We start from the raw sequence: 15,000 nt of genomic DNA, 5'->3' as shown, positions 1-15,000 counted from the left end.
AGAAAATAAAAAAAAAGGCCTACAGCACCTGGTATTACCAGGTGGTCTCCCATCCGAGTACTAACCAGGCCCGGCCCTGCTTAGCTTCCAAGATCAGATGAGATTGGGCTTATTCAGGGGGCTGTGGCTATAGCATTGGTTTCCTAAAGACCTACATCTCTTATACATCTCAAATCCAGCTTCGAAGGAAGCCGGACAAGAGAAAATAAAAAATTAAGGCCTACAGCACCTAGTATTCCCAGGTGGTCTCCCATCTGAGTACTAACCAGGCCCAGCCCTGCTTAGCTTCCAAGATCAGACGAGATTGGGCTTGTTCAGGGTGGTGTGGCTGTATGTATTGGATTCCTAATGACCTACATCTCTTATACATCTCAAAACCAGCATTGAAGGAAGCCGGAACAAGAGAAAATAAAAAAAAATGGCCTAAAGCACCTGGTATTCCCAGGTGGTCTCCCATCCAAGTACTAACCAGGCCAGGTCCTGCTTTGCTTCCAAGATCAAATGAGATTGGGCTTGTTCAGGGTGGTGTGGCTCTAGGTATTGGTTTTCTAAAGACCTACATGTCTTATACATCTCAAAACCAGCTTCGAAGGAAGCCGGAACAAGAGAAAATAAAAAAAAACTGCCTACAGCACCTGGTATTCCCAGGTGGTCTCCCATCCAAGCACTAACCAGGCCGGGCCCTGCTTAGCTTCCAAGATCAGACGAGATTGGGCTTGTTCAGGGTGGTGTGGCTGTAGGTATTGGTTTCCTAATGACCTACATCTCTTATACATCTCAAATCCAGCTTCGAAGGAAGCCGGAACAAGAGAAAAAAAAAAAAAAAGGCCTACAGCACCTGGTATTCCCAGATGGTCTCCCATCCAAGTACTAACCAGGCCTGGCTCTGCTTAGCTTCCAAGATCAGACGAGATTGGGCTTGTTCAGGGTTGTGTGGCTGTATGTACTGATTTCCTATTGACCTACATCACTTATACATCTCAAAACCAGCATTGAAGGAAGCCGGAACAAGAGAAAATAAAAAAAAAAGGCCTACAGCACCTGGTATTCATATGTGGTCTCCCATCCAAGTACTAACCAGGCCCGGTCCTGCTTAGCTTCCAAGATCAGATGAGATTGGGCTTGTTCAGGGTGGTGTGGCTGTAGGTATTGGTTTTCTACTGACCTACATGTCTTATACATCTCAAAACCAGCTTCGAAGGAAGCCGGAACAAGAGAAAATAAAAAAAACTGCCTACAGCACCTGGTATTCCCAGGTGGTCTACCATCCAAGTACTAACCAGACCCGGCCCTGCTTAGCTTTCAAGATCAGATGAGATTGGGCTTATTCAGGGGGGTGTGGCTATAGCATTGGTTTCCTAAAGACCTACATCTCTTATACATCTCAAATCCAGCTTCGAAGGAAGCCGGACAAGAGAAAATAAAAAATTAAGGCCTACAGCACCTAGTATTCCTAGGTGGTCTCCCATCCAAGTACTAACCAGGCCCAGCCCTGCTTAGCTTCCAAAATCAGACGAGATTGGGCTTGTTCAGGGTGGTGTGGCTGTATGTATTGGATTCCTAATGACCTACATCTCTTATACATCTCAAAACCAGCATTGAAGGAAGCCGGAACAAGAGAAGATAAAAAAAAATGGCCTACAGCACCTGGTATTCCCAGGTGGTCTCCCATCCAAGTACTAACCAGGCCCGGTTCTGCTTAGCTTCCAAGATCAAATGAGATTGGGCTTGTTCAGGGTGGTGTGACTGTAGGTATTGTTTTTCTAATGACCTACATCTCTTATACATCTCAAAACCAGCTTCGAAGGAAGCCGGAACAAGAGAAAATAAAAAAAAAATTGCCTAAAGCACCTGGTATTCCCAGGTGGTCTCCCATCCAACTACTAACCAGGCCTGGCCCTGCTTAGCTTTGAAGATCAGACGAGATTGGGCTTGTTCAGGGTGGTGTGGATGTAGATATTGAGATCCTAATGACCTACATCTCTTATACATCTCAAAACCAGCATTGAAGGAAGTCGGAACAAGAGAAAATAAAAAAAAATTGCCTACAGCACCTGGTATTCCCAGGTGGTCTCCCATCCAAGTACTAACCAGGCCCAGCCCTGCTTAGCTTCCAAGAGCAGGCTTGTTCAGGGTGGTGTGGCTGTAGGTATTGTTTTTCTAATGACCTACATCTCTTATACATCTCAAAACCAGCATTGAAGGAAGTCGGAACAAGAGAAAATAAAAAAGAAAGGCCTACAGCATCTGGTATTCCCAGGTGGCCTCCCATCAAAGTACTAACCAGGCCCAGCCCTTCTTAGCTTCCAAGATCAGATGAGATTGGGCTTGTTCAGGGTGGTGTGGCTGTAGGTATTGGTTTCTTACTGACCTACATCTCTTATACATCTCAAATCCAGCTTCGAAGGAAGCCGGACAAGAGAAAATAAAAAATTAAGGCCTACAGCACCTAGTATTCCTAGGTGGTCTCCCATCCAAGTACTAACCAGGCCCAGCCCTGCTTAGCTTCCAAAATCAGACGAGATTGGGCTTGTTCAGGGTGGTGTGGCTGTATGTATTGGATTCCTAATGACCTACATCTCTTATACATCTCAAAACCAGCATTGAAGGAAGCCGGAACAAGAGAAGATAAAAAAAAATGGCCTACAGCACCTGGTATTCCCAGGTGGTCTCCCATCCAAGTACTAACCAGGCCCGGTTCTGCTTAGCTTCCAAGATCAAATGAGATTGGGCTTGTTCAGGGTGGTGTGACTGTAGGTATTGTTTTTCTAATGACCTACATCTCTTATACATCTCAAAACCAGCTTCGAAGGAAGCCGGAACAAGAGAAAATAAAAAAAAAATTGCCTAAAGCACCTGGTATTCCCAGGTGGTCTCCCATCCAACTACTAACCAGGCCTGGCCCTGCTTAGCTTTGAAGATCAGACGAGATTGGGCTTGTTCAGGGTGGTGTGGATGTAGATATTGAGATCCTAATGACCTACATCTCTTATACATCTCAAAACCAGCATTGAAGGAAGTCGGAACAAGAGAAAATAAAAAAAAATTGCCTACAGCACCTGGTATTCCCAGGTGGTCTCCCATCCAAGTACTAACCAGGCCCAGCCCTGCTTAGCTTCCAAGAGCAGGCTTGTTCAGGGTGGTGTGGCTGTAGGTATTGTTTTTCTAATGACCTACATCTCTTATACATCTCAAAACCAGCATTGAAGGAAGTCGGAACAAGAGAAAATAAAAAAGAAAGGCCTACAGCATCTGGTATTCCCAGGTGGCCTCCCATCAAAGTACTAACCAGGCCCAGCCCTTCTTAGCTTCCAAGATCAGATGAGATTGGGCTTGTTCAGGGTGGTGTGGCTGTAGGTATTGGTTTCTTACTGACCTACATCTCTTATACATCTTAAAACCAGCATTGTAGGAAGCCGGAACAAGAGAAAATAAAAAAAAAGGCCTACAGCACCTGGTATTCCCAGGTGGTCTCCCATCCGAGTACTAACCAGGCCCGGCCCTGCTTAGCTTCCAAGATCAGATGAGATTGGGCTTGTTCAGGGTGGTGTGGCTGTATGTATTGGATTCCTAATGACCTACATCTCTTATACATCTCAAAACCAGCATTGAAGGAAGCCGGAACAAGAGAAAATAAAAAAAAATGGCCTAAAGCACCTGGTATTCCCAGGTGGTCTCCCATCCAAGTACTAACCAGGCCAGGTCCTGCTTTGCTTCGAAGATCAAATGAGATTGGGCTTGTTCAGGGTGGTGTGGCTCTAGGCATTGGTTTTCTAAAGACCTACATGTCTTATACATCTCAAAACCAGCTTCGAAGGAAGCCGGAACAAGAGAAAATAAAAAAAAACTGCCTACAGCACCTGGTATTCCCAGGTGGTCTCCCATCCAAGTACTAACCAGGCCGGGCCCTGCTTAGCTTCCAAGATCAGACGAGATTGGGCTTGTTCAGGGTGGTGTGGCTGTAGGTATTGGTTTCCTAATGACCTACATCTCTTATACATCTCAAATCCAGCTTCGAAGGAAGCCGGAACAAGAGAAAAAAAAAAAAAAAGGCCTACAGCACCTAGTATTCCCAGATGGTCTCCCATCCAAGTACTAACCAGGCCTGGCCCTGCTTAGCTTCCAAGATCAGACGAGATTGGGCTTGTTCAGGGTTGTGTGGCTGTATGTACTGTTTTCCTATTGACCTACATGTCTTATACATCTCAAAACCAGCATTGAAGGAAGCCGGAACAAGAGAAAATAAAAAAAAAAAGGCCTACAGCACCTGGTATTCATATGTGGTCTCCCATCCAAGTACTAACCAGGCCCGGTCCTGCTTAGCTTCCAAGATCAGATGAGATTGGGCTTGTTCAGGGTGGTGTGGCTGTAGGTATTGGTTTTCTAATGACCTACATGTCTTATACATCTCAAAACCAGCTTCGAAGGAAGCCGGAACAAGAGAAAATAAAAAAAACTGCCTACAGCACCTGGTATTCCCAGGTGGTCTACCATCCAAGTACTAACCAGGCCCGGCCCTGCTTAGCTTCCAAGATCAGATGAGATTGGGCTTGTTCAGGGTGGTGTGGCTGTAGGTGTTCGTTTGCTCATGACCTACATCTCTTATACATCTCAAAACCAGCTTCGAAGGAAGCCGGAACAAGAGAAAATAAAAAAAACTGCCTACAGCACCTGGTATTCCCAGGTGGTCTCCCATCCGAGTACTAACCAGGCCCGGCCCTGCTTAGCTTTCAAGATCAGATGAGATTGGGCTTATTCAGGGGGGTGTGGCTATAGCATTGGTTTCCTAAAGACCTACATCTCTTATACATCTCAAATCCAGCTTCGAAGGAAGCCGGACAAGAGAAAATAAAAAATTAAGGCCTACAGCACCTAGTATTCCCAGGTGGTCTCCCATCCAAGTACTAACCAGGCCCGGCCCTGCTTAGTTTCCAAGATCAGACGAGATTGGGCTTGTTCAGGGTGGTGTGGCTGTATGTATTGGATTCCTAATGACCTACATCTCTTATACATCTCAAAACCAGCATTGAAGGAAGCCGGAACAAGAGAAAATAAAAAAAAATGGCCTACAGCACCTGGTATTCCCAGGTGGTCTCCCATCCAAGTACTAACCAGGCCCGGTCCTGCTTAGCTTCCAAGATCAAATGAGATTGGGCTTGTTCAGGGTGGTGTGACTGTAGGTATTGTTTTTCTAATGACCTACATCTCTTATACATCTCAAAACCAGCATTGAAGGAAGACGGAACAAGAGAAAATAAAAAAAAAAAGGCCTACAGCACCTGGTATTCCCAGGTGGTCTCCCATCCAAGTATTAACCAGGCCTAACCCTTCTTAGCTTCCAAGATCAGATGAGATTGGGCTTGTTCAGGGTGGTGTGGCTGTAGGTATGGTTTCCTACTGACCTACATCTCTTATACATCTGAAAACCAGCATTGAAGGAAGCCGGAACAAGAAAAAATAAAAAAAAATTGCCTACAGCACCTGGTATTCCCAGGTGGTCTCCCATCCAAGTACTAACCAGGCCTGGCCCTTCTTAGCTTCCAAGATCAGATGAGATTGGGCTTGTTCAGGGTGGTGTGGCTGTAGGTATTGGTTTTCTAAAGACCTACATCTCTTATACATCTCAAAACCAGCTTCGAAGGAAGCCGGAACAAGAGAAAATAAAAAAAAATTTGCCTAAAGCACCTGGTATTCCCAGGTGGTCTCCCATCCAACTACTAACCAGGCCTGGCCCTGCTTAGCTTTGAAGATCAGACGAGATTGGGCTTGTTCAGGGTGGTGTGGATGTAGATATTGATATCCTAATGACCTACATCTCTTATACATCTCAAAACCAGCATTGAAGGAAGTCGGAACAAGAGAAAATAAAAAAAAATTGCCTACAGCACCTGGTATTCCCAGGTGGTCTCCCATCCAAGTACTAACCAGGCCCAGCCCTGCTTAGCTTCCAAGATCAGGCTTGTTCAGGGTGGTGTGGCTGTAGGTATTGTTTTTCTAATGACCTACATCTCTTATACATCTCAAAACCAGCATTGAAGGAAGTCGGAACAAGAGAAAATAAAAAAGAAAGGCCTACAGCATCTGGTATTCCCAGGTGGCCTCCCATCAAAGTACTAACCAGGCCCAGCCCTTCTTAGCTTCCAAGATCAGATGAGATTGGGCTTGTTCAGTGTGGTGTGGCTGTAGGTATTGGTTTCTTACTGACCTACATCTCTTATACATCTTAAAACCAGCATTGTAGGAAGCCGGAACAAGAGAAAATAAAAAAAAAGGCCTACAGCACCTGGTATTCCCAGGTGGTCTCCCATCCGAGTACTAACCAGGCCCGGCCCTGCTTAGCTTCCAAGATCAGATGAGATTGGGCTTGTTCAAGGTGGTGTGGCTGTATGTATTGGATTCCTAATGACCTACATCTCTTATACATCTCAAAACCAGCTTCGAAGGAAGCCGGAACAAGAGAAAATAAAAAAAAATGGCCTAAAGCACCTGGTATTCCCAGGTGGTCTCCCATCCAAGTACTAACCAGGCCAGGTCCTGCTTTGCTTCCAAGATCAAATGAGATTGGGCTTGTTCAGGGTGGTGTGGCTCTAGGTATTGGTTTTCTAAAGACCTACATGTCTTATACATCTCAAAACCAGCTTCGAAGGAAGCCGGAACAAGAGAAAATAAAAAAAAACTGCCTACAGCACCTGGTATTCCCAGGTGGTCTCCCATCCAAGTACTAACCAGGCCAGGCCCTGCTTAGCTTCCAAGATCAGACGAGATTAGGCTTGTTCAGGGTGGTGTGGCTGTAGGTATTGGTTTCCTAATGACCTACATCTCTTATACATCTCAAATCCAGCTTCGAAGGAAGCCGGAACAAGAGAAAAAAAAAAAAAAGGACTACAGCACCTGGTATTCCCAGATGGTCTCCCATCCAAGTACTAACCAGGCCTGGCCCTGCTTAGCTTCCAAGATCAGACGAGATTGGGCTTGTTCAGGGTTGTGTGGCTGTATGTACTGTTTTCCTATTGACCTACATCTCTTATACATCTCAAAACCAGCATTGAAGGAAGCCGGAACAAGAGAAAATAAAAAAAAAAGGCCTACAGCACCTGGTATTCATATGTGGTCTCCCATCCAAGTACTAACCAGGCCCGGTTCTGCTTAGCTTCCAAGATCAGATGAGATTGGGCTTGTTCAGGGTGGTGTGGCTGTAGGTATTGGTTTTCTAATGACCTACATGTCTTATACATCTCAAAACCAGCTTCGAAGGAAGCCGGAACAAGAGAAAATAAAAAAAACTGCCTACAGCACCTGGTATTCCCAGGTGGTCTACCATCCAAGTACTAACCAGGCCCGGCCCTGCTTAGCTTCCAAGATCAGATGAGATTGGGCTTGTTCAGGGTGGTGTGGCTGTAGGTGTTGATTTCCTCATGACCTACATCTCTTATACATCTCAAAACCAGCTTCGAAGGAAGCCGGAACAAGAGAAAATAAAAAAAACTGCCTACAGCACCTGGTATTTCCAGGTGGTCTCCCATCCGAGTACTAACCAGGCCCGGCCCTGCTTAGCTTTCAAGATCAGATGAGATTGGGCTTATTCAGGGGGGTGTGGCTATAGCATTGGTTTCCTAAAGACCTACATCTCTTATACATCTCAAATCCAGCTTCGAAGGAAGCCGGACAAGAGAAAATAAAAAATTAAGGCCTACAGCACCTAGTATTCCCAGGTGGTCTCCCATCCAAGTACTAACCAGGCCCGGCCCTGCTTAGCTTCCAAGATCAGACGAGATTGGGCTTGTTCAGGGTGGTGTGGTTGTATGTATTGGATTCCTAATGACCTACATCTCTTATACATCTCAAAACCAGCATTGAAGGAAGCCGGAACAAGAGAAAATAAAAAAAAATGGCCTAAAGCACCTGGTATTCCCAGGTGGTCTCCCATCCAAGTACTAACCAGGCCAGGTCCTGCTTTGCTTCCAAGATCAAATGAGATTGGGCTTGTTCAGGGTGGTGTGGCTCTAGGTATTGGTTTTCTAAAGACCTACATGTCTTATACATCTCAAAACCAGCTTCGAAGGAAGCCGGAACAAGAGAAAATAAAAAAAAACTTCCTACAGCACCTGGTATTCCCAGGTGGTCTCCCATCCAAGTACTAACCAGGCCAGGTCCTGCTTAGCTTCCAAGATCAGACGAGATTGGGCTTGTTCAGGGTGGTGTGGCTGTAGGTATTGGTTTCCTAATGACCTACATCTCTTATACATCTCAAATCCAGCTTCGAAGGAAGCCGGAACAAGAGAAAAAAAAAAAAAAAAGGCCTACAGCACCTGGTATTCCCAGATGGTCTCCCATCCAAGTACTAACCAGGCCTGGCCCTGCTTAGCTTCCAAGATCAGACGAGATTGGGCTTGTTCAGGGTTGTGTGGCTGTATGTACTGTTTTCCTAATGACCTACATCTCTTATACATCTCAAAACCAGCATTGAAGGAAGCCGGAACAAGAGAAAATAAAAAAAAATCGCCTACAGCACCTGGTATTCCCAGGTGGTCTCCCATCCAAGTATTAACCAGGCCAGACCTTACTTAGCATCCAAGATCAGATGAGATTGGGCTTGTTCAGGGTGGTGTGGTTATAGTATTGGTTTCCTAATGACCTACATCTCTTATACATCTGAAAACCAGCTTTGCAGGAAGCCGGAACAAGAGAAAATAAAAAAAACAATCATACAGCATCTGGTATTTCCAGTTGGTCTCCTATCCAAGTACTAACCAGGCCCAGCCTTGCTTAGCTTTCAAGATCAGATGAGATTAGGCTTATTCAGGGTGGTGTGTCTGTAGGTATTGGCTTCCTAATGAGCTACATCTCTTATACATCTAAAAACCAGCATTGAAGGAAGCCGGAACAAGAGAAAATAAAAAAAAATGGCCTACAGCACCTGGTATTCCCAGGTGGTCTCCCATCCAAGTACTAACCAGGCCCGGTCCTGCTAAGCTTCCAAGATCAGATGAGATTGGGCTTGTTCAGGGTGGTGTGGCTGTAGGTATTGGTTTTCTAATGACCTACATAACTTATACATCTCAAAACCAGCATTGAAGGAAGAGGGAACAAGAGAAAATAAAAAAAAAATGCCTACAACACCTGGTATTCCCAGGTGGTCTCCCATCCAAGTATTAACCAGGCCTAGCCCTTCTTAGCTTCCAAGATCAGATGAGATTCGGCTTGTTCAGGGTGGTGTGGCTGTAAGTATGGTTTCCCACTGACCTACATCTCTTATACATCTGAAAACCAGCATTGAAGGAAGCCGGAACAAGAAAAAATAAAATAAAAAGCGTACAGCACCTGGTATTCCCAGGTGGTCTCCCATCCAAGTACTAACCAGGCCCGGCCCTGCTTAGCTTCCAAGATCAGAGGAGATTGGGCTTGTTCAGGGTGGTGTGGCTGTAGGTATTGGTTTCCTAATGACCTACATCTCTTATACATCTCAAAACCAGCATTGAAGGAAGCCGGAACAAGAGAAAATAAAAAAAAATTGCCTACAGCACCTGGTATTCCCAGGTGGTCTCCCATCCAAGTACTAACCAGGCCTGGTCCTGCTTAGCTTCCAAGATCAAATGAGATTGGGCTTGTTCAGGGTGGTGTGGCTGTAGGTATTGGGTTTCTAAAGACCTACATCTCTTATACATCTCAAAACCAGCTTCGAAGGAAGCCGGAACAAGAGAAAATAAAAAAAAATTGCCTAAAGCACCTGGTATTCCCAGGTGGTCTCCCATCCAACTTACTAACCAGGCCTGGCTCTGCTTAGCTTTCAAGATCAAATGAGATTGGGCTTGTTCAGGGTGGTGTGGCTGTAGGTATTGGGTTTCTAATGACCTACATCTCTTATACATCTCAAAACCAGCATTGAAGGAAGTCGGAACAAGAGAAAATAAAAAAAAATTGCCTACAGCACCTGGTATTCCCAGGTGGTCTCCCATCCAAGTACTAACCAGGCCCAGCCCTGCTTAGCTTCCAAGATCAGATGAGATTGGGCTTGTTCAGGGTGGTGTGGCTGTAGGTATTGTTTTTCTAATGACCTACATCTCTTATACATCTCAAAACCAGCATTGAAGGAAGTCGGAACAAGAGAAAATAAAAAAGAAAGGCCTACAGCATCTGGTATTCCCAGGTGGTCTCCCATCAAAGTACTAACCAGGCCCAGCCCTTCTTAGCTTCCAAGATCAAATGAGATTTGGCTTGTTCAGGGTGGTGTGGCTGTAGGTATGGTTTCCTACTGACCTACATCTCTTATACATCTGAAAACCAGCATTGAAGGAAGCCGGAACAAGAAAAAATAAAATAAAAGGCCTACAGCACCTGGTATTCCCTGGTGGTCTCCCATCCAAGTACTAACCAGGCCCGGCCCTGCTTAGTTTCCAAGATCAGATGAGATTGGGCTTGTTCAGGGTGGTGTGGCTGTAGGTATTGGTTTCCTAATGACCTACATCTCTTATACATCTCAAAACCAGCATTGAAGGTGGCCGGAACAAGAGAAAATAAAAAAAAATGGCCTACAGCACCTGGTATTCCCAGGTGGTCTCCCATCCAAGTACTAACCAGGCCCGGTCCTGCTTAGCTTCCAAGATCAGATGAGATTGGGCTTGTTCAGGGGGGTGTGGCTATAGCATTGGTTTCCTAAAGACCTACATCTCTTATACATCTCAAATCCAGCTTCGAAGGAAGCCGGAACAAGAGAAAATAAAAAAATACGGCCTACAGCACCTGGTATTCCCAGGTGGTCTCCCATCCAAGTACTAACCAGGCCCGGTCCTGCTTAGCTTCAAAGATCAAATGAGATTGGGCTTGTTCAGGGTGGTGTGGCTGTAGGTATTGGTTTTCTAAAGACCTACATGTCTTATACATCTCAAAACCAGCTTCGAAGGAAGCCGGAACAAGAGAAAATAAAAAAAAACTGCCTACAGCACCTGGTATTCCCAGGTGGTCTCCCATCCAAATACTAACCAGGCCAGGCCCTGCTTAGCTTCCAAGATCAGACGAGATTGGGCTTGTTCAGGGTGGTGTGGCTGTAGGTATTGGTTTCCTAATGACCTACATCTCTTATACATCTCAAATCCAGCTTCGAAGGAAGTCAGAACAAGAGAAAATAAAAAAAAAAGGCCTACAGCACCTGGTATTCCCAGATGGTCTCCCATCCAAGTACTAACCATGCCTGGCCCTGCTTAGCTTCCAAGATCAGACAAGATTGGGCTTGTTCAGGGTGGTGTGGCTGTATGTATTGTTTTCCTAATGACCTACATCTCTTATACATCTCAAAACCAGCATTGAAGGAAGCCGGAACAAGAGAAAATAAAAAAAAAATGCCTACAGCACCTGGTATTCATAGGTGGTCTCCCATCCAAGTACTAACCAGGCCAGACCCTACTTAGCATCCAAGATCAGATGAGATTGGGCTTGTTCAGGGTGGTGTGGTTATAGTATTGGTTTCCTAATGACCTACCTCTCTTATACATCTGAAAACCAGCTTTGCAGGAAGCCGGAACAAGAGAAAATAAAAAAAACAATCATACAGCATCTGGTATTCCCAGTTGGTCTCCTATCCAAGTACTAACCAGGCCCGGCCCTGCTTAGCTTTCAAGATCAGATGAGATTAGGCTTATTCAGGGTGGTGTGGCTGTAGGTATTGGTTTTCTAATGACCTACATGTCTTATACATCTCAAAACCAGCATTGAAGGAAGAGGGAACAAGAGAAAATAAAAAAAAAAGGCCTACAACACCTGGTATTCCCAGGTGGTCTCCCATCCAAGTATTAACCAGGCCCAGCCCTTCTTAGCTTCCAAGATCAGATGAGATTGGGCTTGTTCAGGGTGGTGTGGCTGTAGGTATGGTTTCCTACTGACCTACATCTCTTATACATCTGAAAACCAGCATTGAAGGAAGCCGGAACAAGAAAAAATAAAATAAAAGGCCTACAGCACCTGGTATTCCCAGGTGGTCTCCCATCCAAGTACTAACCAGGCCCGGCCCTGCTTAGCTTCCAAGATCAGAGGAGATTGGGCTTGTTCAGGGTGGTGTGGCTGTAGGTATTGGTTTCCTAATGACCTACATCTCTTATACATCTCAAAACCAGCATTGAAGGAAGCCGGAACAAGAGAAAATAAAAAAAAATGGCCTACAGCACCTGGTATTCCCACTTGGTCTCCCATCCAAGTACTAACCAGGCCTGGTCCTGCTTAGCTTCCAAGATCAAATGAGATTGGGCTTGTTCAGGGTGGTGTGGCTGTAGGTATTGGTTTTCTAAAGACCTACATGTCTTATACATCTCAAAACCAGCTTCGAAGGAAGCCGGAACAAGAGAAAATAAAAAAAAACTGCCTACAGTACCTGGTACTCCCAGGTGGTCTCCCATCCAAGTACTAACCAGGCCCGGCCCTTCTTAGCTTCCAAGATCAGATGAGATTGGGCTTGTTCAGGGTGGTGTGGCTGTAGGTATTGGTTTCCTAAAGACCTACATCTCTTATACACCTCAAAACCAGCTTCGAAGGAAGCCGGAACAAGAGAAAATAAAAAAGAAATTGCCTAAAGCACCTGCTATTCCGAGGTGGTCTCCCATCCAACTACTAAGCAGGCTTGGCCCTGCTTAGCTTTGAAGATCAGACAAGATTGGGCTTGTTCAGGGTGGTGTGGCTGTAGGTATTGTTTTTCTAATGACCTACATCTCTTATACATCTCAAAACCAGCATTGAAGAAAGTCGGAACAAGAGAAAATAAAAAAGAAAGGCCTACAACATCTGGTATTCCCAGGTGGCCTCCCATCAAAGTACTAACCAGGCCCAGCCCTTCTTAGCTTCCAAGATCAGATGAGATTGGGCTTGTTCAGAGGGTGTGGCCATAGGTATTGGTTTCATACTGACCTACATCTCTTATACATCTTAAAACCAGCACTGTAGGAAGCCGGAACAAGAGAAAATAAAAAAAATTGCCTAAAGCACCTGGTATTCCCAGGTGGTCTCCCATCCGAGTACTAACCAGGCCCGGCCCTGCTTAGCTTCCAAGATCAGATGAGATTAGGCTTATTCAGGGGGGTGTGGCTATAGCATTGGTTTCCTAAAGACCTACATCTCTTATACATTTCAAATCCAGCTTCGAAGGAAGCCGGAACAAGAGAAAATAAAAAAATAAGGCCTACAGCACCAGGTATTCCCAGGTGGTCTCCCATCCAAGTACTAACCAGGCCCGGCCCTGCTTAGCTTCCAAGATCAGACGAGATTGGGCTTGTTCAGGGTGGTGTGGCTGTATGTATTGGATTCCTAATGACCTACATCTCTTATACATCTCAAAACCAGCATTGAAGGAAGCCGGAACAAGAGAAAATAAAAAAAAATGGCCTACAGCACCTGGTATTCCCAGGTGGTCTCCCATCCAAGTACTAACCATGCCCGGTCCTGCTTAGCTTCCAAGATCAAATGAGATTGGGCTTGTTCAGGGTTGTGTGGCTGTAGGTATTGGTTTTCTAAAGACCTACATGTCTTATACATCTCAAAACCAGCTTCGAAGGAAGCCGGAACAAGAGAAAATAAAAAAAAACTTCCTACAGCACCTGGTATTCCCAGGTGGTCTCCCATCCAAGTACTAACCAGGCCGGGCCCTGCTTAGCTTCCAAGATCAGACGAGATTGGGCTTGTTCAGGGTGGTGTGGCTGTAGATATTGATTTCCTAATAAACTACATCTCTTATACATCTCAAAACCAGCATTGAAGGAAGTCGGAACAAGAGAAAATAAAAAAAAATTGCCTACAGCACCTGGTATTCCCAGGTGGTCTCCCATCCAAGTACTAACCAGGCCCAGCCCTGCTTAGCTTCCAAGATCAGACGAGATTGGGCTTGTTCAGGGTGGTGTTGCTGTAGGTATTGTTTTTCTAATGACCTACATCTCTTATACATCTCAAAACCAGCATTGAAGGAAGTCGGAACAAGAGAAAATAAAAAAGAAAGGCCTACAGCATCTGGTATTCCCAGGTGGTCTCCCATCAAAGTACTAACCAGGCCCAGCCCTTCTTAGCTTCCAAGATCAGATGAGATTGGGCTTGTTCAGGGTGGTGTGGCTGTAGGTATTGGTTTCTTACTGACCTACATGTCTTATACATCTCAAAACCAGCTTCGAAGGAAGCCGGAACAAGAGAAAATAAAAAAAAACTGCCTACAGTACCTGGTACTCCCAGGTGGTCTCCCATCCAAGTACTAACCAGGCCCGGCCCTTCTTAGCTTCCAAGATCAGATGAGATTGGGCTTGTTCAGGGTGGTGTGGCTGTAGGTATTGGTTTCCTAAAGACCTACATCTCTTATACACCTCAAAACCAGCTTCGAAGGAAGCCGGAACAAGAGAAAATAAAAAAGAAATTGCCTAAAGCACCTGCTATTCCGAGGTGGTCTCCCATCCAACTACTAAGCAGGCTTGGCCCTGCTTAGCTTTGAAGATCAGACAAGATTGGGCTTGTTCAGGGTGGTGTGGCTGTAGGTATTGTTTTTCTAATGACCTACATCTCTTATACATCTCAAAACCAGCATTGAAGAAAGTCGGAACAAGAGAAAATAAAAAAGAAAGGCCTACAACATCTGGTATTCCCAGGTGGCCTCCCATCAAAGTACTAACCAGGCCCAGCCCTTCTTAGCTTCCAAGATCAGATGAGATTGGGCTTGTTCAGAGGGTGTGGCCATAGGTATTGGTTTCATACTGACCTACATCTCTTATACATCTTAAAACCAGCACTGTAGGAAGCCGGAACAAGAGAAAATAAAAAAAATTGCCTAAAGCACCTGGTATTCCCAGGTGGTCTCCCATCCAAGTACTAACCAGGCCCGGCCCTGCTTAGCTTCCAAGATCAGATGAGATTAGGCTTATTCAGGGGGGTGTGGCTATAGCATTGGTTTCCTAAAGACCTACATCTCTTATACATTTCAAATCCAGCTTCAAAGGAAGCCGGAACAAGAGAAAATAAAAAAATAAGGCCTACAGCACCAGG

The 15,000-nt window shown here is 45.2% G+C and overlaps 12 non-coding genes and 60 pseudogenes across 12 annotated transcripts; all 72 read right to left on the bottom strand.

Annotated features, from left to right (window-relative positions):
- Positions 1–16: 16 nt before the first annotated feature.
- Positions 17–135, bottom strand: LOC142125828 (5S ribosomal RNA; annotated as a pseudogene).
- An 82-nt stretch (positions 136–217) lies between these two features.
- Positions 218–336, bottom strand: LOC142125553 (5S ribosomal RNA; annotated as a pseudogene).
- An 84-nt stretch (positions 337–420) lies between these two features.
- On the bottom strand, positions 421–539 carry LOC142125802 (5S ribosomal RNA; annotated as a pseudogene).
- An 84-nt stretch (positions 540–623) lies between these two features.
- On the bottom strand, positions 624–742 carry LOC142125740 (5S ribosomal RNA; annotated as a pseudogene).
- Positions 743–826: 84 nt separating this feature from the next.
- On the bottom strand, positions 827–945 carry LOC142125781 (5S ribosomal RNA; annotated as a pseudogene).
- An 84-nt stretch (positions 946–1,029) lies between these two features.
- Positions 1,030–1,148, bottom strand: LOC142125592 (5S ribosomal RNA; annotated as a pseudogene).
- An 83-nt stretch (positions 1,149–1,231) lies between these two features.
- On the bottom strand, positions 1,232–1,350 carry LOC142125805 (5S ribosomal RNA; annotated as a pseudogene).
- An 82-nt stretch (positions 1,351–1,432) lies between these two features.
- LOC142125720 (5S ribosomal RNA) lies at positions 1,433–1,551 on the bottom strand (annotated as a pseudogene).
- An 84-nt stretch (positions 1,552–1,635) lies between these two features.
- Positions 1,636–1,754, bottom strand: LOC142125610 (5S ribosomal RNA; annotated as a pseudogene).
- An 85-nt stretch (positions 1,755–1,839) lies between these two features.
- LOC142125381 (5S ribosomal RNA) lies at positions 1,840–1,958 on the bottom strand (annotated as a pseudogene).
- An 84-nt stretch (positions 1,959–2,042) lies between these two features.
- LOC142125904 (5S ribosomal RNA) lies at positions 2,043–2,151 on the bottom strand (annotated as a pseudogene).
- Positions 2,152–2,235: 84 nt separating this feature from the next.
- Positions 2,236–2,354, bottom strand: LOC142125696 (5S ribosomal RNA; annotated as a pseudogene).
- Positions 2,355–2,437: 83 nt separating this feature from the next.
- On the bottom strand, positions 2,438–2,556 carry LOC142125719 (5S ribosomal RNA; annotated as a pseudogene).
- Positions 2,557–2,640: 84 nt separating this feature from the next.
- On the bottom strand, positions 2,641–2,759 carry LOC142125609 (5S ribosomal RNA; annotated as a pseudogene).
- Positions 2,760–2,844: 85 nt separating this feature from the next.
- Positions 2,845–2,963, bottom strand: LOC142125379 (5S ribosomal RNA; annotated as a pseudogene).
- Positions 2,964–3,047: 84 nt separating this feature from the next.
- Positions 3,048–3,156, bottom strand: LOC142125903 (5S ribosomal RNA; annotated as a pseudogene).
- Positions 3,157–3,240: 84 nt separating this feature from the next.
- Positions 3,241–3,359, bottom strand: LOC142125695 (5S ribosomal RNA; annotated as a pseudogene).
- An 83-nt stretch (positions 3,360–3,442) lies between these two features.
- LOC142125393 (5S ribosomal RNA) lies at positions 3,443–3,561 on the bottom strand. The gene has a single exon (XR_012684869.1). It is a non-coding gene; the product is annotated as a 5S ribosomal RNA (ribosomal RNA).
- An 84-nt stretch (positions 3,562–3,645) lies between these two features.
- On the bottom strand, positions 3,646–3,764 carry LOC142125835 (5S ribosomal RNA; annotated as a pseudogene).
- Positions 3,765–3,848: 84 nt separating this feature from the next.
- LOC142125569 (5S ribosomal RNA) lies at positions 3,849–3,967 on the bottom strand (annotated as a pseudogene).
- An 84-nt stretch (positions 3,968–4,051) lies between these two features.
- Positions 4,052–4,170, bottom strand: LOC142125766 (5S ribosomal RNA; annotated as a pseudogene).
- Positions 4,171–4,255: 85 nt separating this feature from the next.
- Positions 4,256–4,374, bottom strand: LOC142125591 (5S ribosomal RNA; annotated as a pseudogene).
- An 83-nt stretch (positions 4,375–4,457) lies between these two features.
- Positions 4,458–4,576, bottom strand: LOC142125390 (5S ribosomal RNA). The gene has a single exon (XR_012684867.1). It is a non-coding gene; the product is annotated as a 5S ribosomal RNA (ribosomal RNA).
- Positions 4,577–4,659: 83 nt separating this feature from the next.
- On the bottom strand, positions 4,660–4,778 carry LOC142125687 (5S ribosomal RNA; annotated as a pseudogene).
- Positions 4,779–4,860: 82 nt separating this feature from the next.
- On the bottom strand, positions 4,861–4,979 carry LOC142125550 (5S ribosomal RNA). Its single transcript, XR_012685014.1, has one exon. It is a non-coding gene; the product is annotated as a 5S ribosomal RNA (ribosomal RNA).
- Positions 4,980–5,063: 84 nt separating this feature from the next.
- Positions 5,064–5,182, bottom strand: LOC142125450 (5S ribosomal RNA). The gene has a single exon (XR_012684922.1). It is a non-coding gene; the product is annotated as a 5S ribosomal RNA (ribosomal RNA).
- An 85-nt stretch (positions 5,183–5,267) lies between these two features.
- On the bottom strand, positions 5,268–5,386 carry LOC142125658 (5S ribosomal RNA; annotated as a pseudogene).
- Positions 5,387–5,469: 83 nt separating this feature from the next.
- Positions 5,470–5,588, bottom strand: LOC142125612 (5S ribosomal RNA; annotated as a pseudogene).
- Positions 5,589–5,673: 85 nt separating this feature from the next.
- LOC142125378 (5S ribosomal RNA) lies at positions 5,674–5,792 on the bottom strand (annotated as a pseudogene).
- An 84-nt stretch (positions 5,793–5,876) lies between these two features.
- On the bottom strand, positions 5,877–5,985 carry LOC142125858 (5S ribosomal RNA; annotated as a pseudogene).
- An 84-nt stretch (positions 5,986–6,069) lies between these two features.
- Positions 6,070–6,188, bottom strand: LOC142125789 (5S ribosomal RNA; annotated as a pseudogene).
- An 83-nt stretch (positions 6,189–6,271) lies between these two features.
- Positions 6,272–6,390, bottom strand: LOC142125444 (5S ribosomal RNA). The gene has a single exon (XR_012684917.1). It is a non-coding gene; the product is annotated as a 5S ribosomal RNA (ribosomal RNA).
- An 84-nt stretch (positions 6,391–6,474) lies between these two features.
- On the bottom strand, positions 6,475–6,593 carry LOC142125801 (5S ribosomal RNA; annotated as a pseudogene).
- Positions 6,594–6,677: 84 nt separating this feature from the next.
- On the bottom strand, positions 6,678–6,796 carry LOC142125647 (5S ribosomal RNA; annotated as a pseudogene).
- An 83-nt stretch (positions 6,797–6,879) lies between these two features.
- On the bottom strand, positions 6,880–6,998 carry LOC142125756 (5S ribosomal RNA; annotated as a pseudogene).
- Positions 6,999–7,082: 84 nt separating this feature from the next.
- On the bottom strand, positions 7,083–7,201 carry LOC142125736 (5S ribosomal RNA; annotated as a pseudogene).
- Positions 7,202–7,284: 83 nt separating this feature from the next.
- Positions 7,285–7,403, bottom strand: LOC142125389 (5S ribosomal RNA). Its single transcript, XR_012684866.1, has one exon. It is a non-coding gene; the product is annotated as a 5S ribosomal RNA (ribosomal RNA).
- Positions 7,404–7,486: 83 nt separating this feature from the next.
- On the bottom strand, positions 7,487–7,605 carry LOC142125784 (5S ribosomal RNA; annotated as a pseudogene).
- An 82-nt stretch (positions 7,606–7,687) lies between these two features.
- On the bottom strand, positions 7,688–7,806 carry LOC142125670 (5S ribosomal RNA; annotated as a pseudogene).
- Positions 7,807–7,890: 84 nt separating this feature from the next.
- LOC142125800 (5S ribosomal RNA) lies at positions 7,891–8,009 on the bottom strand (annotated as a pseudogene).
- An 84-nt stretch (positions 8,010–8,093) lies between these two features.
- LOC142125722 (5S ribosomal RNA) lies at positions 8,094–8,212 on the bottom strand (annotated as a pseudogene).
- Positions 8,213–8,297: 85 nt separating this feature from the next.
- Positions 8,298–8,416, bottom strand: LOC142125673 (5S ribosomal RNA; annotated as a pseudogene).
- An 84-nt stretch (positions 8,417–8,500) lies between these two features.
- LOC142125355 (5S ribosomal RNA) lies at positions 8,501–8,619 on the bottom strand (annotated as a pseudogene).
- A 286-nt stretch (positions 8,620–8,905) lies between these two features.
- Positions 8,906–9,024, bottom strand: LOC142125577 (5S ribosomal RNA; annotated as a pseudogene).
- An 84-nt stretch (positions 9,025–9,108) lies between these two features.
- Positions 9,109–9,227, bottom strand: LOC142125869 (5S ribosomal RNA; annotated as a pseudogene).
- An 82-nt stretch (positions 9,228–9,309) lies between these two features.
- Positions 9,310–9,428, bottom strand: LOC142125549 (5S ribosomal RNA). Its single transcript, XR_012685013.1, has one exon. It is a non-coding gene; the product is annotated as a 5S ribosomal RNA (ribosomal RNA).
- An 84-nt stretch (positions 9,429–9,512) lies between these two features.
- Positions 9,513–9,631, bottom strand: LOC142125656 (5S ribosomal RNA; annotated as a pseudogene).
- An 84-nt stretch (positions 9,632–9,715) lies between these two features.
- Positions 9,716–9,835, bottom strand: LOC142125382 (5S ribosomal RNA; annotated as a pseudogene).
- Positions 9,836–9,919: 84 nt separating this feature from the next.
- On the bottom strand, positions 9,920–10,038 carry LOC142125461 (5S ribosomal RNA). Its single transcript, XR_012684932.1, has one exon. It is a non-coding gene; the product is annotated as a 5S ribosomal RNA (ribosomal RNA).
- Positions 10,039–10,122: 84 nt separating this feature from the next.
- Positions 10,123–10,241, bottom strand: LOC142125769 (5S ribosomal RNA; annotated as a pseudogene).
- Positions 10,242–10,323: 82 nt separating this feature from the next.
- LOC142125755 (5S ribosomal RNA) lies at positions 10,324–10,442 on the bottom strand. The gene has a single exon (XR_012685036.1). It is a non-coding gene; the product is annotated as a 5S ribosomal RNA (ribosomal RNA).
- An 84-nt stretch (positions 10,443–10,526) lies between these two features.
- LOC142125653 (5S ribosomal RNA) lies at positions 10,527–10,645 on the bottom strand (annotated as a pseudogene).
- An 83-nt stretch (positions 10,646–10,728) lies between these two features.
- LOC142125599 (5S ribosomal RNA) lies at positions 10,729–10,847 on the bottom strand (annotated as a pseudogene).
- An 84-nt stretch (positions 10,848–10,931) lies between these two features.
- Positions 10,932–11,050, bottom strand: LOC142125671 (5S ribosomal RNA; annotated as a pseudogene).
- An 84-nt stretch (positions 11,051–11,134) lies between these two features.
- On the bottom strand, positions 11,135–11,253 carry LOC142125833 (5S ribosomal RNA; annotated as a pseudogene).
- An 84-nt stretch (positions 11,254–11,337) lies between these two features.
- On the bottom strand, positions 11,338–11,456 carry LOC142125894 (5S ribosomal RNA; annotated as a pseudogene).
- Positions 11,457–11,539: 83 nt separating this feature from the next.
- On the bottom strand, positions 11,540–11,658 carry LOC142125857 (5S ribosomal RNA; annotated as a pseudogene).
- An 84-nt stretch (positions 11,659–11,742) lies between these two features.
- On the bottom strand, positions 11,743–11,861 carry LOC142125590 (5S ribosomal RNA; annotated as a pseudogene).
- Positions 11,862–11,943: 82 nt separating this feature from the next.
- LOC142125839 (5S ribosomal RNA) lies at positions 11,944–12,062 on the bottom strand. Its single transcript, XR_012685044.1, has one exon. It is a non-coding gene; the product is annotated as a 5S ribosomal RNA (ribosomal RNA).
- Positions 12,063–12,146: 84 nt separating this feature from the next.
- LOC142125725 (5S ribosomal RNA) lies at positions 12,147–12,265 on the bottom strand (annotated as a pseudogene).
- Positions 12,266–12,349: 84 nt separating this feature from the next.
- On the bottom strand, positions 12,350–12,468 carry LOC142125602 (5S ribosomal RNA; annotated as a pseudogene).
- A 288-nt stretch (positions 12,469–12,756) lies between these two features.
- On the bottom strand, positions 12,757–12,874 carry LOC142125890 (5S ribosomal RNA; annotated as a pseudogene).
- Positions 12,875–12,957: 83 nt separating this feature from the next.
- On the bottom strand, positions 12,958–13,076 carry LOC142125761 (5S ribosomal RNA; annotated as a pseudogene).
- An 83-nt stretch (positions 13,077–13,159) lies between these two features.
- Positions 13,160–13,278, bottom strand: LOC142125401 (5S ribosomal RNA). Its single transcript, XR_012684877.1, has one exon. It is a non-coding gene; the product is annotated as a 5S ribosomal RNA (ribosomal RNA).
- Positions 13,279–13,362: 84 nt separating this feature from the next.
- LOC142125786 (5S ribosomal RNA) lies at positions 13,363–13,481 on the bottom strand (annotated as a pseudogene).
- An 84-nt stretch (positions 13,482–13,565) lies between these two features.
- LOC142125661 (5S ribosomal RNA) lies at positions 13,566–13,684 on the bottom strand (annotated as a pseudogene).
- Positions 13,685–13,768: 84 nt separating this feature from the next.
- On the bottom strand, positions 13,769–13,887 carry LOC142125913 (5S ribosomal RNA). Its single transcript, XR_012685052.1, has one exon. It is a non-coding gene; the product is annotated as a 5S ribosomal RNA (ribosomal RNA).
- An 84-nt stretch (positions 13,888–13,971) lies between these two features.
- LOC142125581 (5S ribosomal RNA) lies at positions 13,972–14,090 on the bottom strand (annotated as a pseudogene).
- Positions 14,091–14,174: 84 nt separating this feature from the next.
- On the bottom strand, positions 14,175–14,293 carry LOC142125601 (5S ribosomal RNA; annotated as a pseudogene).
- Positions 14,294–14,581: 288 nt separating this feature from the next.
- LOC142125888 (5S ribosomal RNA) lies at positions 14,582–14,699 on the bottom strand (annotated as a pseudogene).
- Positions 14,700–14,782: 83 nt separating this feature from the next.
- On the bottom strand, positions 14,783–14,901 carry LOC142125734 (5S ribosomal RNA; annotated as a pseudogene).
- Positions 14,902–14,984: 83 nt separating this feature from the next.
- The window catches only part of LOC142125582 (5S ribosomal RNA), a 119-nt pseudogene continuing 103 nt past the window's right edge, over positions 14,985–15,000 (bottom strand).

Source organism: Mixophyes fleayi, unplaced genomic scaffold, assembly GCF_038048845.1.
Source record: "Mixophyes fleayi isolate aMixFle1 unplaced genomic scaffold, aMixFle1.hap1 Scaffold_260, whole genome shotgun sequence".
Classification (NCBI taxonomy): domain Eukaryota; kingdom Metazoa; phylum Chordata; class Amphibia; order Anura; family Limnodynastidae; genus Mixophyes; species Mixophyes fleayi.
The sequence above is the reverse complement of the archived record's forward strand: the minus strand, read 5'-3'. Positions and strand labels throughout refer to the sequence as shown.